Here is a 16,380-nt window from a genome sequence, read left to right as displayed (position 1 = left end):
GATTTCTCAGTTCTGTGGTTTGTGTGAGTGTATGTATCTGTGTGATTGTGTGTATGTGTGTGAGTGTTTATGGGTGTGTGTGTATGGAAGTGGGATCGTGTGTACATGTGTGTGTTGATTGATGCGTGTGTGTGTGGAAGTGTTGGGTGTGTGCCCACCTGTCTCTTAGCATTTCATCACTGGGCCATGCTCAGTGAGAGCAGGGACCCTGCAGGCTCGATCCATACTTTGTGTGTGTGTGTGTGTGTATCTGTGTGCGTTTGTGTGTGAACTTTATGTTGTATGTGTGTGTTAAAGGAGAAGAAACCAATGGAAGCTTAGAGCAGCCATTTGTCTGACTGGAGCTTTGGCCGGGGACAGTGAGCTGCAGACACAGACGATGGCATGGTCACAGACCACACGGCATCCCTGGGCTTCACAGGACATGTGTTTATCCTCCTACTGTACGACAGCATTCACCGTAACAGCCTGATAGGTCCGCCCTGTTCATGGAAAGGTCAGTGTGTTCGTTAAAATAGTCCAAAACCGCATAAACACCCTCAGATCTGGCAGGTCACACGAGCAGCTTAGTCAGTCACTCGCACATCACCTGACACGTGAATGTGTCACGTGAATCTTTTTTCGGAACACATCTGTCAACAACACATGCTCCAATATTAGGACAACTCCTCTGCTTTACGGCAGCATTAAGGGGTCTACGCTATCCCTGTGTCGACGCAAGGGGACTGGAGAGGTATTGATGAGCACAGCCTTGGTGAGTGACTGAGGGATTAACAGTGACACGAGTTACAGTGATGCCATGACCCACACCCCCACAGTGACCTTCACTAGTACCCAATCAGACCTTTATGGCTGGTGTAATGGCAAGCTAAATGTCTGTGACGTATGACCAGAGGTCATGTCCTCAATCAAAACTACATACCTGCTATCGTCCCCTTCATCCCCCCCTTTTAAAGCATGCTGAGGGTGGAGGGATGGGTGGTAGCAAGATGAGAACAGGACAGGATATAGAGGTGGGGAGGATAGGATGGAGGAGGGCAGGGTAGAGGTGGGGAGGATGGGAGGATGGGATGGAGGATGGGATGGAGGATGGGATGGAGGATGGGATGGAGGAGGGCAGGGTAGATGTGGGGAGGATAGGATGGAGGATGGGATGGAGGAGGGCAGGGTAGAGGTGGGGAGGATGGGAGGATGGGATGGAGGATGGGATGGAGGATGGGATGGAGGAGGGCAGGGTAGAGGTGGGGAGGATGGAGGATGGGATGGAGGAGGGCAGGGTAGAGGTGGGGAGGATGGAGGATGGGATGGAGGAGGGCAGGGTAGAGGTGGGGAGGATGGAGGATGGGATGGAGGAGGGCAGGGTAGAGGTGGGGAGGATGGGAGGATAGGATGGAGGAGGGCAGGGTAGAGGTGGGGAGGATGGGAGGATAGGATGGAGGAGGGCAGGGTAGAGGTGGGGAGGATGGGAGGATAGGATGGAGGAGGGCAGGGTAGAGGTGGGGAGGATGGGAGGATAGGATGGAGGAGGGCAGGGTAGAGGTGGGGAGGATGGGAGGATAGGATGGAGGAGGGCAGGGTAGAGGTGGGGAGGATGGGATGGAGGAGGGCAGGGTAGAGGTGGGGAGGATGGGAGGATAGGATGGAGGAGGGCAGGGTAGAGGTGGGGAGGATGGGAGGATAGGATGGAGGAGGGCAGGGTAGAGGTGGGGAGGATAGGATGGAGGATGGGATGGAGGAGGGCAGGGTAGAGGTGGGGAGGATGCGAGGATAGGATGGAGGAGGGCAGGGTAGAGGTGGGGAGGATGCGAGGATAGGATGGAGGAGGGCAGGGTAGAGGTGGGGAGGATGGGAGGATAGGATGGAGGAGGGCAGGGTAGAGGTGGGGAGGATGGAGGATGGGATGGAGGAGGGCAGGGTAGAGGTGGGGAGGATGGGAGGATAGGATGGAGGAGGGCAGGGTAGAGGTGGGGAGGATGCGAGGATAGGAGGAGGAGGGCAGGGAGGGGTGAGAGCTGGCATCCCTGTGTGCCTTCCTACATCCTCCATCTGTTCACCCGTCAGGATTACTCATGAAGGGAAGAGGAGAGGTGAAGAGAGGAGGGGATGAGAGGAGGAAACAGGAGAGGAGAGCTTACAGCCCATATCAAAGTACAATATGAAACTAATAAACAGTGAGTAGTCTGATTGTATTTCAGAGCTAACTGGATTATAGCAGAGGGAGACTGCAGTGCTGACACAATAGGAGCCAGATATTACAGAAACACAACTCAGTGTTACGTAATACTGTGCTGCAGCAGACCACAAGGGGGTTGGCTCAAACCGGCTCTGCTCACACCTCAACCTCCATTTCATTAGTGTGTGTGTGTGTAACCTTAGACTTATGTAGCCTCTAAGCTATGTAACCTCTAACCTCTTCCCATTCCCAATCCAACCAACCTCCTCTGCTACACATGAAACACCCAGGCCTAGTCAGTCGAAGCTTTCCGGCCTGGTGATTGACGACCCAGCAGCACTGCAGAGGCTGGAAGTGCTCATGCACACACACGCGCCGCACTGCAGTGTACACACATCAGTCTGACCAATCCCAGCCCACCGCCACAGGAAGGAGAGGCACCTCATCAGTGATGGTGTGCAGTAGAGCAGCGGGAAGGGGCCATGATAGAGGGTGTGTTACCTGTATTCAAACCTGGAACACACACACAGGAACATCCCACACAGGAACATCTCACACAGGAACACACAACCAGGAACATCTGACACACGAACACACACCCAGGAACATCTGACACAGGAACACACAACCAGGAACATCTGACACAGGAACACACAACCAGGAACATCTGACACAGGAACACACAACCAGGAACATCTGACACAGGAACATTCCCACCTGGTTAAGCATGCAGAGCTCTATCTTTCACATCACACCACGTTCTAAATCTTAAAAATAGGACATGCAACAATAAACATTTGGTAGACAACACAAACCACACACACTCACACATGCACACACAGTTCATCGGAGCAGTTTATCTAATCCAGTAGACGTTCTCTGTGTTGTCAAGGTGACAGGCCGCATGAATTCGTGGCTGTATTGTCCCATCCCAGAGGGATTACTCTGCGTTTGTGCACACAAGACAGGCACGGAGTGCAATCAATACACAATACAAAAATGACTGGATTCACCTCAGGCGAGGCTCAAGAGACTCACACTCAGGCACACACACACACGCCTGACCATGAATATATGATCCTAATTCCCAGAGAGGCCCGTTCATTTCACATGGGCAGCACGGACATGACAAAGACCGTTTTACGGCAGTTACCAGGGCACTATGGTGAGGAGTATTCTCCTATAAGACCGCTCCACAGCCCCACTGAGCTGTCTGGACCTTCTGTTTGATCTGGACCATGAGATGACCTTCTGCTGGACGGCATAGCAGCCGTCACTCACAGCTGCTCCCCTACACACACAGAGAAGTGCTAACACACACACACACACACACTCACAAGCACACTGCACACACCTAACCCCCCAGCCCTATGCCGTTACTATGGAGACAGAGAAGGAGAAAGGGAGAGCGGTTGAGAGCCAGAAGGGGGAGAGAATGAAAGAGAGAGGGAAAGAGAGAGAGAATGTGGGAGAGGAGAATCAAAAACACTAGATGAGAAGCGTGTGAGTGAATCGGAAAGAGAAAGCATGCATTATTGAGTGATAGATCTAAAAACGCTTCATCATCCGAATGGAGAGAGAGAGGGAAAAAGAGAGAGAGAGAAACAGCGAAGGGTTGGGGGCAGAGAGATATAGAAAGAGCATGAGCAGAAATAGAGAAGCAAGGGGATGAGAGAGAACAGGAGAGGAAGACACATGCATGCTTTATGGCTATCCCACACACAGTAGACCCGGGTGGAGAGAGTATCTACCATAGAAAACAGCAGCAGGCACTCGAAAGGGAAGCTTTACAGAGAAGTGTTATGTTGGGTTCATTAGTATAGTTATAGTGTTCATTTACAAATACCCCACGTAAGCTATTTCCTGCTGATCTGAGGTCAGTCTAGACCACCAGCCTGTGTCAAACCTGTCCTCAGCAGGCCCGTCAATCTGATATGAACCAGACCTAGTACCACAACATGAAGGATATAGGACATATATTATATGACACGCATACACACAGAGACACAAACACACACACACACACACACATATGTACCACAGTGTAGCGTCAGAGAAACACATTAACTCAAGACTGGCCCTTCCTCTCTGACTGGAGTGCTGTGGTAAAATGCCTTTCAGAATGCCTTTCTAGCTATTGGTAGAAATGAATAAAAAGAATAAAGAATGTCTCAGTCTAGTTGTTCTGCACCTTAGCACTGTGATACAAAAATTACAATACTGAGTGCAGCGTGTGTGTGTGAGTGTGAGTGTGTGTGTGTGTGTGTATAAAGGGTAAAGCCCTATAATCCTCTGTGGTTTAAGGGGCCCCAGTGCAGCGATAAGCGACAGTTGCAGGGGAACACACACTTCCTACACGCCCCGTCTGTCTGCCCTCCTCCTCACACACACACACACACACACACACACACAGAGGGGCAGATTAAAACAACCCCCTTTATCAGCCACTCAATGGTGGTTAACACACTTCCCGGTGCTCGTCAGTCGGTCAGAGTGGACCCTGAGGCCAGCATGCTGTTGTGTGTTGACCCATCGTCAGGCCAATCAAAAGACCAGGATTTGAATCAATTAATAGTTTGTAGAAATTATGATTTACTTGGAAGTTGCTTAGATGGCTTAAATAGCTTTTGATGTAGTCGGTTTCCAAAAAAAACATTATGATTATTCTGAATTTATGGGGTTCAGAGTGCAGGTTCCATCCCTTGTTGTCTGTGGTACTCAGGCCTGTGTTACACCACCACCTCTCCCCGCCATCTGCCAGAGAGCGTGTTCTGTGTGGTGGCAAGAGCCTGGCACCAGCAGCAGGTGTTGTCTTCCCTCCAACAGACCCCGCTCTCCTGTTTCTCTGAGCCCACTCATTCCCTGCTCACTCCAGAATGGACTGTAAGCCAATCCGCCTCATTCAGGGGGCCTTTGTCTGGGAGGTTATCTCTGCTTCTGAAGATCCATACTGTTCTCCCAGGGAGATCCATTGTTGTTGACTGCCAGCACACATTCCACGTACTTGAAACCATTCAATGGTTTGTCCATTAGGTTATTGTGTGATTGCTATTGTTGGTTATTGTTAACTTGTGTGCTGCCTCACCCAGCCACACACACACACACACATCAAACATACAGATACACGCTGTATGTATGTGCACGTGCGTGCGTGTGTGCACTTATCGGGATGTGTGTTCAAGAGACAATGATGAACGACTTCATTTAGCATGTTGCCAGTTTGGGAGCCATATACCATGTTATTGTGTTGCCAGAACACACTTCCTCTTTGTGGTCCCCCCTCCCCAGACACCTGAGTAATTATGACTCGTCTCTATATCCCATCTGCTGGGAACACTGGTCCCCATGGACACTTATGGAACTGGGCCTCTGCATGCACACACAATTACACCAAGTATCCATACACACACACTATCACACCAAGCCAACACAGACACACTCACACCAAGCATGTATACACCCAAATGATCACACCAAACATGTTCAGAATTGTAGATGCTCTAATAGACCATCCCTTGAGTTATTTCAAGGTAATGACTTGGGGGTGTGTTAACAGCATGGCATGAGTATGACTGAGACCACAGCTATGGACTACAGTCAGGTTTAGCATTCCAGATGGTTCCTTATGAAGCACACTGCTACAGAACTGTGTTCTCTCCCGGCAGAACCGGAGGTAGTGAACATCTGTTCTTAGCAGTCAGGTGTGTGCAGGGCCATTGTTACATTATATCTCTCCTGGACTCAATTTCACACATAAACACCCTCATCCTCCCTCTCCCCTCTCCCCTCCCCCTCTCCCCTCCCCCTCTGCCCTCCTCACATCCTCTCCCTCCTCCCCCCGCAGGGAAGGAGTGAACAGTCAAAAAGAGCATGATTGGTTTCCATGGATAACGGCACGTTTTTCATTTCAACTGAGTTCACACAGGGCCTGGTAAACACACGGACAAACACACACAAACACACACACACACACACACACTGAGGGTAATAGTCCTACATAAAGGACCTTTCACACTCTGCTTTAATCAGGGTGATTTACAACTCTCGGAGCATCTCTTTGACCAGAACTGTCTTCTCTAGCAACCACCCTTTCTCGGTATACCAGACAGACAGACAGACAGACAGACAGAGTGTAAGAGACAGACAGACAGACAGACAGACAGACAGAGTGTAAGAGACAGACAGACATGTGCGGGAGGATGGTGGTAATGTTCATGTAAATGTGCTACCTGAGCCCAGGAGGCATGAGTCCATTAAACCACCCAGACACACAGAGCACAATACACAATAGATCATTTCTATGTTAATGCATGAGCACTCCAGGCTACAGGAGAGATACCTTCTGCAGATATATCATCTAGGGCTGAGGGTTGAGGTTGAGTTTGGGGCTGGAGGGTTGAGCCAGGGAGTGGAGCTTCGGGCTGGGGCTAGGGGGTTGAGCCTGGGCTGGGACTGGGGCTGGGACTGAGGGCTGAGGCCAGAACTGTCTCCGTAAGCAGATCACAGCTATCAGTAATGCGCAAGTCTACCCTGACCACATATTTACCCACCCAACCATGCACACATGCACAGTCATGCCAACCTCAGTCAAGCCCTTCCTTCCACACGTACACATACAGTCATGTCAGCCCAGGCTTGCAGACACATGTACTCCAGGGACTAGATGATCTGTCAGAGAGGGATGGAGGTAGACAGAAAGGGAATGGGAAGACAAAGAGAGAGACAGATGGAGGATGAGAAACGAGCAAAGGGGAAATGAGAAAAAGATGGCCGTTGTGAAGAAATCTAAAGGAGAGAAAAGCACAAGCAAACAGGGGAAGGTAGAATGTATGGAAGTCAGGGAGCTGGCTAATATTGACAGCATAGCTGCACACACCCATAGACCGAGAGAGATGGAGAGAGGGGGAGAGAGAGGGGGAGAGAGAAGGAGAGAAAGAGAGAGTAGTCAGAGTACTAAGAGAACACTAAAGTACTGGGAGAAAACAGAGATTTTTTTTTGCCATTGTTAGAACTCCCTCATTGTTAGAGTACAATTTTTTTTTCAGCTGCAACCATCCTACATATTTACACCCCCACCATTCTATTGTATACAGAATCAAGTGGAGGTCTTGCGTCAGTAGTCACTAGCTATCTAGCTGTCCATCTGACACCGGAAACGGACTGACAAGGGGTAGTCAGTGTAGAGAGATGGAGGGAAGGAGAGATGGAGAAAAAGAGAGAGAAATGGGAGAAGTCCAAGTTGCACAGCTGCAGAATGAGCACAAAGGAGCTACTTCACCTGTACAAGCAGACTGTTCCTAATGTGTTCTAGCTGGGTGACTAACTACAATACTAGACACACAAAGGACACATTACTAATGGTCCAGAGTGACCTATACCTAATGGACATCACTGAAAAGGATCTAGAAGGTTCAAATAAACCACCAGAGACATTGAGAGAGATTGCAGCTGCCAGCAGAATCTCAGCCCGTCTCTGGGATGAGATGCCATTATCTTCCAACACCCTATTAAAAGGGTGTTTCCAACATAGATTGGGCTGGCCCCTGTGTGACCCATTCCTCTGATGTGGTGCCTGACTAACGACACTTGGTGAATGTACCAACAAACACACCTTAGGAAACATCCTGTCATGCTGAGAGCTGACACAACACACACAGGCACACTACAACAATAGAGTATGGTCAGAGTTATTTGAGTATTGCTCAGGTTGATTTGATTTTATCATCAACAGACTAACTCTGTACACTCACAGAACAAATACACACAGACACGCACAGACACGCACAGACACACACCTACACACACACACACAAAACCCCATGCAAAGTGCATCTATGGTTCTGCCCTAATTTTCATTAACCAAAGTGAGCCTGGCTGTATTGACCTACAGTCAAATACACCCACCTTGTGTTATATGACTGAAATTGTTACCAATAAACAAGATTTAGGAGAGCTCCATGAGTCGATTGAAACTGAAATAAAGAAAATACCCTGTATGAAAGATGCAGGCTTAGAGAGACTGGTTTGGGCTGTGTACTATAGTTAGCAGCTAGCTACAGTATTCGACTCATCCTCTACAGAGCAGGTTAGTGAGTCCCTCCTACTTCCCTGGTAGCAGAGCTCCAGGCAGACACATCTATATTTCAGGAGTTTCTGTCACACCTTCTCTGCTCTGTTCCACACAGCGTAAGTCCTCTATCCACAAATTCTTAACCTGGAAGAAAAAAAATATCAAATTTCTTTCTTATTTTCTAGAACAATACATGCCATGCAGCCCTCGTAGCTACACACAGCTACTGCTAATCTCCAGCTAACCTATTTTTTCTCTGAGGCATACAGACAGACAAACAGATAGGCGGCTAGACAGACAGGCAGCTTCAAGGCAAGGGGACTGGCTTAGATGTCTGCTCCATCTAAGTGATCTATACAGAGCTGTCTGCCTCAGGTCTGACTAAAGGTCACGCTTTCCAAGCTTTCACAAGCTGGCCAGATCAACTCATCAGGTGGTGGTTAGTGTGTCAGTCCAGAGCCTGGTAGTGAAATGGCTGTTCTGAGGCCGACCATCAGTGATGTGTGAGTGTGTGATGCTGTTTCAATCTGCATGATTCTACTATTTATCCATCTCTCTTTCTCTCTCGTTCTCTTTTGAACAGGCATACAAAAACAAAAACACAAAGAGCTATTTACTGCTATCTGAGATTCAGCACACACACACAAACACACACACAGTCACACAATCGCACACACACATCCATGTTGCTGAGCTCGTGGCCTGGGCCTTTAGGCTGTGCAGAAGCCCAGATCTGACAGAGAGGCCACAGTCCACCAGACAAAGGATTAAGTCAGGTCAGCACTTTCCCTGCTTTCACAACAGATGCTATCACATTGAACAATGTTTTGTTTGGTCCCTACATTTACCTACAAATAATTTACTTAAATAATATAAACAAAAATGTGTGCACGTGTGTTTATGACTGCTTGTACCTTGTGAGTGTGTGGGCTTATGTGGTCAATAAGTAAACTGAGCTAAACAGTCCTGGTAGTTGGCTCAGTGCTGATGGTGTACACAGGATAAGGCTGGGGAGCCCTCTGGTCCTCCTGTCAGGAGGACCAGACCTGAACCCTGGATCCATACGATCCTGTCAGGACCACATCTGAACCCTGGATCCATACGATCCTGTCAGGACCACATCTGAACCCTGGATCCATACGATTCTGTCAGGGCCACACCTGAACCCTGCATCCATACGATTCTGTCAGGGCCACACCTGAACCCTGGATCCATACGATCCTGTCAGTATAGCACCCAATACTGACAGTTATGGATCCAGCAGAGTTGATACATGCTCTAAATCAATTATTTAAGTCCGACATCACATGGTTGAGTGCAGATGTGATCAATGAGACAGGGTCTGCCTGTTCTACATGCAGCAGAGGTGGTATGGACACCATGCACTCTCCTCCTGTTTCTCCTCCTGTTTCTCCTCCTGTTTCTCCTCCTGTTTCTCCTCCTGTTTCTCCTCCTGTTTCTCCTCCTCTGCTCCTCCTGTTTCTCCTCCTGTTTCTCCTCCTGTTTCTCCTCCTGTTTCTCCTCCTGTTTCTCCTCCTGTTTCTCCTCCTGTTTCTCCTCCTCTGCTCCTCCTGTTTCTCCTCCTGTTTCTCCTCCTGTTTCTCCTCCTGTTTCTCCTCCTGTTTCTCCTCCTGTTTCTCCTCCTACTCCTCCTCTGCTCCTCCTGTTTCTCCTCCTGTTTCTCCTCCTGTTTCTCCTCCTGTTTCTCCTCCTGTTTCTCCTCCTACTCCTCCTCTGCTCCTCCTGTTTCTCCTCCTACTCCTCCTCTGCTCCTCCTCTGCTCCTCCTATTTCTCCTCCTGTTTCTCCTCATCTGCTCCTCCTGTTTCTCCTCCTGTGTCGTCATCCTGTGCCTGCTCCTCCTCCCAGCCCTGCTACAGGTTGGTGTGTTTAAAATGTCAGCCCTCCAGACACTCCCAGACACCTGATCTCACCATGACCTGCACCATGGGCAGCGGGAGGGGCAGCCGTGGGAAAACCAAGTCATCCCCCAGATCACACCCTCACACTCTCCCGCTAAATACAGTAACTTTATACCGATCAACACACAGAATACGCACAAATGCAGTTACATTATACTCATGTCATGCTTTGTAGAGGGTAATTTCCCAGGTAACAAAACCAACTGCAGTAATATATGACCTGCTTGCACTGTTAGAGTCAGGGAACAGGAAAATGTAGATCCGAAATTCGGAAGTGTCCTTTAGGTTTCTGGTGAAGAGACAGTGTCCCAGGACATACAGCACTCGGAATGTTCCACACAACAACAGTCCATCATGATGATCCGTTACGCTGTAACATTCTGGAGTTCATATTCAAAGAATCTACCACACAGTAACTTGTGTCTGATGTCATCTCTGTCATTTAAAAATGAAAAGACAAGAGATATCCTTCAAGACAACATGCAACACGACAACTTACCAGCCACATTGTTAGAAAAGCTGGTCGTCTGTGCACTTGCTGAAAGTCTTCACATGGTCTTGTAACATTAAAGACAAACAGGGATAAACTAAAATTAAGCAAGTAGTAATTATGCCAAATATATTCTGGAAAAAAAGCAATTAGCTTTTGTAATCTGATTAAAAACTTGAAAAACCAGCAGAGATTTTGTTTGATGAAATATGGTCTCTAGGTCCTCTCTAATTATGAACCTTCCTGTTCCACACAGCCCCTGGCTGCAAAGAGAGATGGTTAAGTCAGTGTGTGTGTGTGTATGTGTGTGTGTGTGTGTGTGTGTGTGTGTGTGTGTGTGTTTGTCAGATATGAGCGGTGGTGACGAGAGGTTATCTGTTACAGACAGAGCCGAGATTGGGAGAATCGTTCAGGGATGGTTAATTTGGTGGAAAATTGCTCATAGCACCTCAAATATACGCTTTTGATCTGTGCCTACAGTAGAGAATTTTTGGATGTTTGCCAAGTGATGCCAGCTTCCTCAAACCAGCAAATAGGAACTCCATCGCAGCAAAACTAAAGCAGAGACTAACTGTAGTATGTGTTAATGAAGGGTGGATTGGAAGCACAATGTGAGTTGGATTAAAGTGACTTCCATCCAAACACAAAGACATATGCTCAAAGTCCAGCTTCGTGGTAGTCGGGGAGCTGATTCCTAACAGCCCAGAAAAGCATAGGCAGGGGGAGGCAATGGGGTGGAGATGGAAGGAGGCAGGGGAGAGATGGAGGGAGGGATGGAGGGAGGGAAGGAAGGATGGAGGGCAGAGCCCGGAGGAGAGAAAGTAGCTGGTATGACAGAGGACAATACTTGGTATCCACTGGCTGTCCTGGAACACAGAGGTCAGCATGTTCTCCAGGGAAAGAAAGAGGAAGAGGGAGGAGGGAGGGAGGGAGGAAAATAGGAGAGAAAGAGTTCAAGGCTACTATTCTCGTCACCTAACGGTGATAAACTACCATTAACCTTTTACAGTGCCCTTTTAAATGAATAAACTTGTGCCTGACCTCATACTGTGAGTCATGCGTAAAATGAATCATTCATTTCAACCTGAGAACATAACCTGAGCAAAATTCCCTCAAACCTCCTCTCTACAGTATCTCTCTTCCCCCTCCTTCCCCACTCCCCTTCCTCTCTTCATTTTGAACAAGCGTCAGGAAAACCACTAGGGACCATAGACCAAACCGCCGTTCACTGACCAAAAGCCGTAACTCCCTTTATCTCTTATTCTTTCCCCTCTTTCCATCCTCTCTCCTTCACTCTCTCCAGCCAGCCAGCCAGTCATAAACATGCAGGAGCCGTCTCTCTGTAATTGGTTTATCAGTGGCCAGTTACAGGCGCTGATTGATGATGTCGCCAAAATGAAACAGCCTGCCTTTCATCCTCTTCATTTTGTGCACAAGCTAGATTACTGAACACTTTATCTTTACTACAATGTAATTCTTTCTTTCTCCCTCTCTCTGCCTTTGCCTCTCTCCATCTCTCTCTCTCCCTTTCTGAATCTCTCTCCTTCTCCCTCTCTCTCTCTCCCCCCCTCTCTCTCTCCCTCTCTCTTTCTCTCCCTCTCTCTTTCTCTCCCTCTCCCTCTCTCCCTCTCTCTCTCAACCCGTCAGCGGACTATCGAGGGTGTCCCGTGAAGCCAGAGAAAGGTCCTCTGTTCAGACCCAGACCAGTGGGAGAGGCTGGAGGAGAGACTGGACTGAGGCAGGCTCCATTCAGCTGGAACTTATTGCCCACAACACTCAGATATTGATCGCCGCAGGTCAATACAATAGTTCCAGTGATCAACCATCTGTGAGCATATGCCTGGGAAAACAGATCTATGGGAGACCCAGGATAAGCCCCTGGAGAAGCTAAGCCCTCTGGTTACAGCATCCTGGTATTCACAAAACACATTTTTACATGACACTAATGGGAACGCCTGGAAGGGTTACACACTGAAAGAGGAGGCTACTTGTCAAATCATGCCTAACACCTAACACATCACATGTGGATAATTAAATCCCTTCCAAATTAATCTCTTCCTGAAATTAATATATAGGTCATGGACATGTATGTATCTGTCAACTGCTTGTAGAAAAATATTCTTGAAATATTTATCTTCCCCCTCCCACGCCATGGGCTCAGAACTTATAACATGTGCATGGTGAATAAAAGCACCCGTCATAGCTTACAGAATCAATTACCTTCACCCAAAATATCTTCAATACCGATTGCTATGAACTTCTGTCTGATAGGTGTATCCAAAAATATTTTGACATGTGACCACAGCACCTTAAGGTGATAGGATGAAGGAGTGAGGGAGGAAGGAATGTCCTAATGGATTCTTTGACCTAAATATTCACTAATCATGTCAAAGCTGGAAAATAGATCAAATTCTGAACCCTACTGCACAGAGCATTAAGATGAGTATAGTCTTTGTTAACGCAATGAGAAAGAGAGAGAGAGAGAGTACAGTTGAGCTTGATAATGCATCTGTTGCTGGTCAATGCTATTCAATATAACCATGCTGCGACTCCTCTCCTTCGCAGCCAGACTCTAACACTTGGTTATAATCCTGATGATCCATTTATTTACGTATTCCGATAAAGCATCTTGTTTTGTTAACAAGGTGGTGGCAGATGGAGAGAGAGGGAGAGACTGACAGGTGATTTGTCTACAAAAACAAAGGCCTAGCATCAGACAAGCCTTTTCCAGACTAGAATTTGGGAAATTCTCACTTCACACACCCAACAGCAAGTGGATATTTCCTAACAAGGGATATGGGTTAATGTGCTTTCTGTTGGTCTGAACCTCTCGCAGTGAATCAAGCCACCAGTGACATTATTTGGAAAGTAGTTGCAACAGCACAAAATGTCTGGCCTCCCATCCAGCATGTCAATCAGGAGGTGTTTGCACTTGTGTGTGTGTGTGTGTGTGTGTGTGCGCGTGTGTGTACAGGCAGGTCAGAGTGTGCCATGTCTCCTCTTATTAGACTCCAGGTTCACGCTCAGCTTCAGAAGATGCCTAGCACAGCTGGTGATCTCAGCACGCCATTTTCCCCCCTCCATCTCTCTTTCCCTCTCTTTCTCCCTGAAAGAGGTTGGCTAACACTGTTCTGTATGAGATATACATGACAACCTAGGCTGGGCTAGCATGTCGTATAGGACAGGAGCCATATAAATGACAGTCAGGAGTAAAGAGACACAGTAGTAGGTTCTTCATTTCTCTGCCATCAAATGACAACCACACCAACTCTACAATACGTACAAACGTTCTTTAGTTCCTGGCCTAGATTTCATACTGCCAAAAGCAGTGGCATTATAAAGATGCAGTCTGGATCTCTCCGGAAAGACAACGACAGTAGCTGTTGGCAAGCCTGTCAACTGTGCAGACCAGCTACAGTCAAGTATTTAATTCCTAGCCTTAGATGCTTGGCCTCCAAGCATCCAAGTGTCCCAGCCTTCTAGCATCCAAGCTGCATAGCCTCCTACCCTGTTAGCCTCCAAGTCTCCCATTATCCTTAGTTTCTCGCTATTCTGGAATACGAGCCCCCTAGCCCATGAGCCAATTCATCAATCCTCTGTCAGCCATGATAATTCAATGCTCTCAATGAGACTCAATAACACACCATATAAAACCCCATAAACAGTTTCAGCTGGTGCCCTATTATACTCACACACATGTGAACACACAGAGAGCCACCGCCTACACGAAGGTGCCAATCCTAATTACATTTAGTCATTTAGCAGACGCTCTTATACAGAGCGACTTACAGTAAGTACAGGGACATTCTCCCCGAAGCAAGTAGGGTGAAGTGCCTTGCCCAAGGACACAACGTCATTTGGCACGGGCGGGGAATCGAACTGGCAACCTTCAGATTACTAGCCCGACTCCCTCACCGCTCAGCCATCTGACTCCCTCCCTAATTAGCCCCCAGGATGTTGGTGAATCGGCTGCTGTAATTGCATTCAATTTACCTCGCCTTCCCCCTCTCACACTGAACTGAGCAGGTCTGCTCAGCCTGCAACACAAACACACACACACACACACAGAGAACTGTGTCTCAGTGGTTCAGAGGAATCTGTCTCTGAGAGACTGGATGTGTGCCTCTCTACCTGGCAGGGAGAGAGAAGGATGGGCCCCCACCACAGTCATGTATAACCCAGCTGATGGTCTCAGGGCTGCTGGGAAGTGTTCTGTCTGAGAGGAGACAGATGTCTAAGCCCTAGCACAACGTTTGGAGAAGGAAACAGCCAAATGAAATGCCTGTGGACATATACAGAATCATAAATCATGTTCACACACACACACACAGTGCAAAGCTTCTTCACCAGTAATGCGCAGACGCTGTGAGGTTGAGTATGGCAGAGAATAATCCCACTACAAACAATTATTTATCGTTGTGTATATCAATAGTAGCACACATCATGGTGTTTGTGTGCATCTGCATGTGGGTGCGTCAACTGTCGTTTTTAGAAAACAAAAAATCTGTCCTACAGCCTATATTTCTAGATTATTGCTTCCATTTAACTTGTTTTGCTATCCGATTACCGACACAATTTGTGGAAATCACAACAAGCAAACAAACAAACATACAGAAAGCTATATCTCATTATTTACTTCAACATGAATCATGCTTGATCTAGCTTCAGCTTTGGTCCAGTAGACTCAGGTCACTACAGGAGTAGCAGGTTATGTAACACATGCAGTAGGGGACCGAACCTTGGGACCAGGAATGGGAAACCCCCTTATTCACAGAGATATGGATCTGCTACAGTCCACACATAGCCTACTACACAAGACAATGATCACTGTCCAAAAGCTGGGAATAATAATTAAGTCGACCCAATAAAACATAAAAACATCTATAAATAATTGCCCACTGATATCCAGGATATTAGAGCAAACACTCACAATTTGACCATGCTACTGTACACCACGGGGAGTCCATATGACATGGTTCAGCCTAACAACTGATTCTATCACTAGCAGACATCAAATAATCCCGCTAATCACACTCGCCCGGTTCAAAACACAAAGGAGCATCCGTTCGTGTTATCTTCCGCATCCGTAAGACATTATTTATTTACATGGGGACATTAAACAATAGGTTTCACAAGATAGGATGAACGTCCTCTTGATAATTCGTCAATTATTCCAGTTATCTTGCGCCTTCCCTAACCCTGTTTTGGCAGCCATTGCATTCACGGATGTTTTTATCTGATGAGGGGTTTCCTTTCATGTGAGCTTTAAGATGCTAATCGTGATGGGTCTCCATTCACACCTGACATTACAAATATCCGCAACATCCTCGGTTGCTATGGGGAAAGCACAAGCGGTCGCCATCCTCTTCGCCCTGCCACCCTCTGCACCAAATGCGCAGTATTCTCACGGTCAATCGGTGTATCAGAACACAGAGCTTACATACGGCATCCCCGCGATAGATCTCCCGCAGTGAAATTATATTGCAGGCGACATTTGAAGCATCAAAACTCACCTTCTAATGCAGACAGCGAGATATATTCTCGCTTTTCTGAAGCTGTCGGTATGGAAATAGGTGAGTTGGGTTTTTGTCTCCCAGTTAGGGACCGTCTCTGGGCAGCAGTGCACTCGTTCCCCGCCGCAGCAGCCTGTGGTCCACGGTTTTCTCTTTTCTCTCTCTCCCTGTTCACTGCCTCTCTCTCTATCTCACTCCTCACGCGCTCCCCCG

The 16,380-nt window shown here is 47.7% G+C and overlaps 1 protein-coding gene across 8 annotated transcripts in view; it reads right to left on the bottom strand.

Moving 5' to 3' along the window:
- Window positions 1-16,380, bottom strand: part of nrcama (neuronal cell adhesion molecule a) — a 37,973-nt gene extending 21,593 nt beyond the window's left edge. For all 8 annotated transcript variants that reach the window (XM_062482969.1, XM_062482972.1, XM_062482974.1 and 5 more), the window contains exon 1: window positions 16,168-16,380. The gene's annotated coding sequence lies outside the window, so the exon portion shown is untranslated. The remainder of the gene's footprint in view (window positions 1-16,167) is intronic.

This window comes from Osmerus eperlanus, chromosome 17, assembly GCF_963692335.1.
Source record: "Osmerus eperlanus chromosome 17, fOsmEpe2.1, whole genome shotgun sequence".
NCBI classification, from domain to species: Eukaryota; Metazoa; Chordata; class Actinopteri; order Osmeriformes; family Osmeridae; genus Osmerus; species Osmerus eperlanus.
The sequence above is the reverse complement of the archived record's forward strand: the minus strand, read 5'-3'. Positions and strand labels throughout refer to the sequence as shown.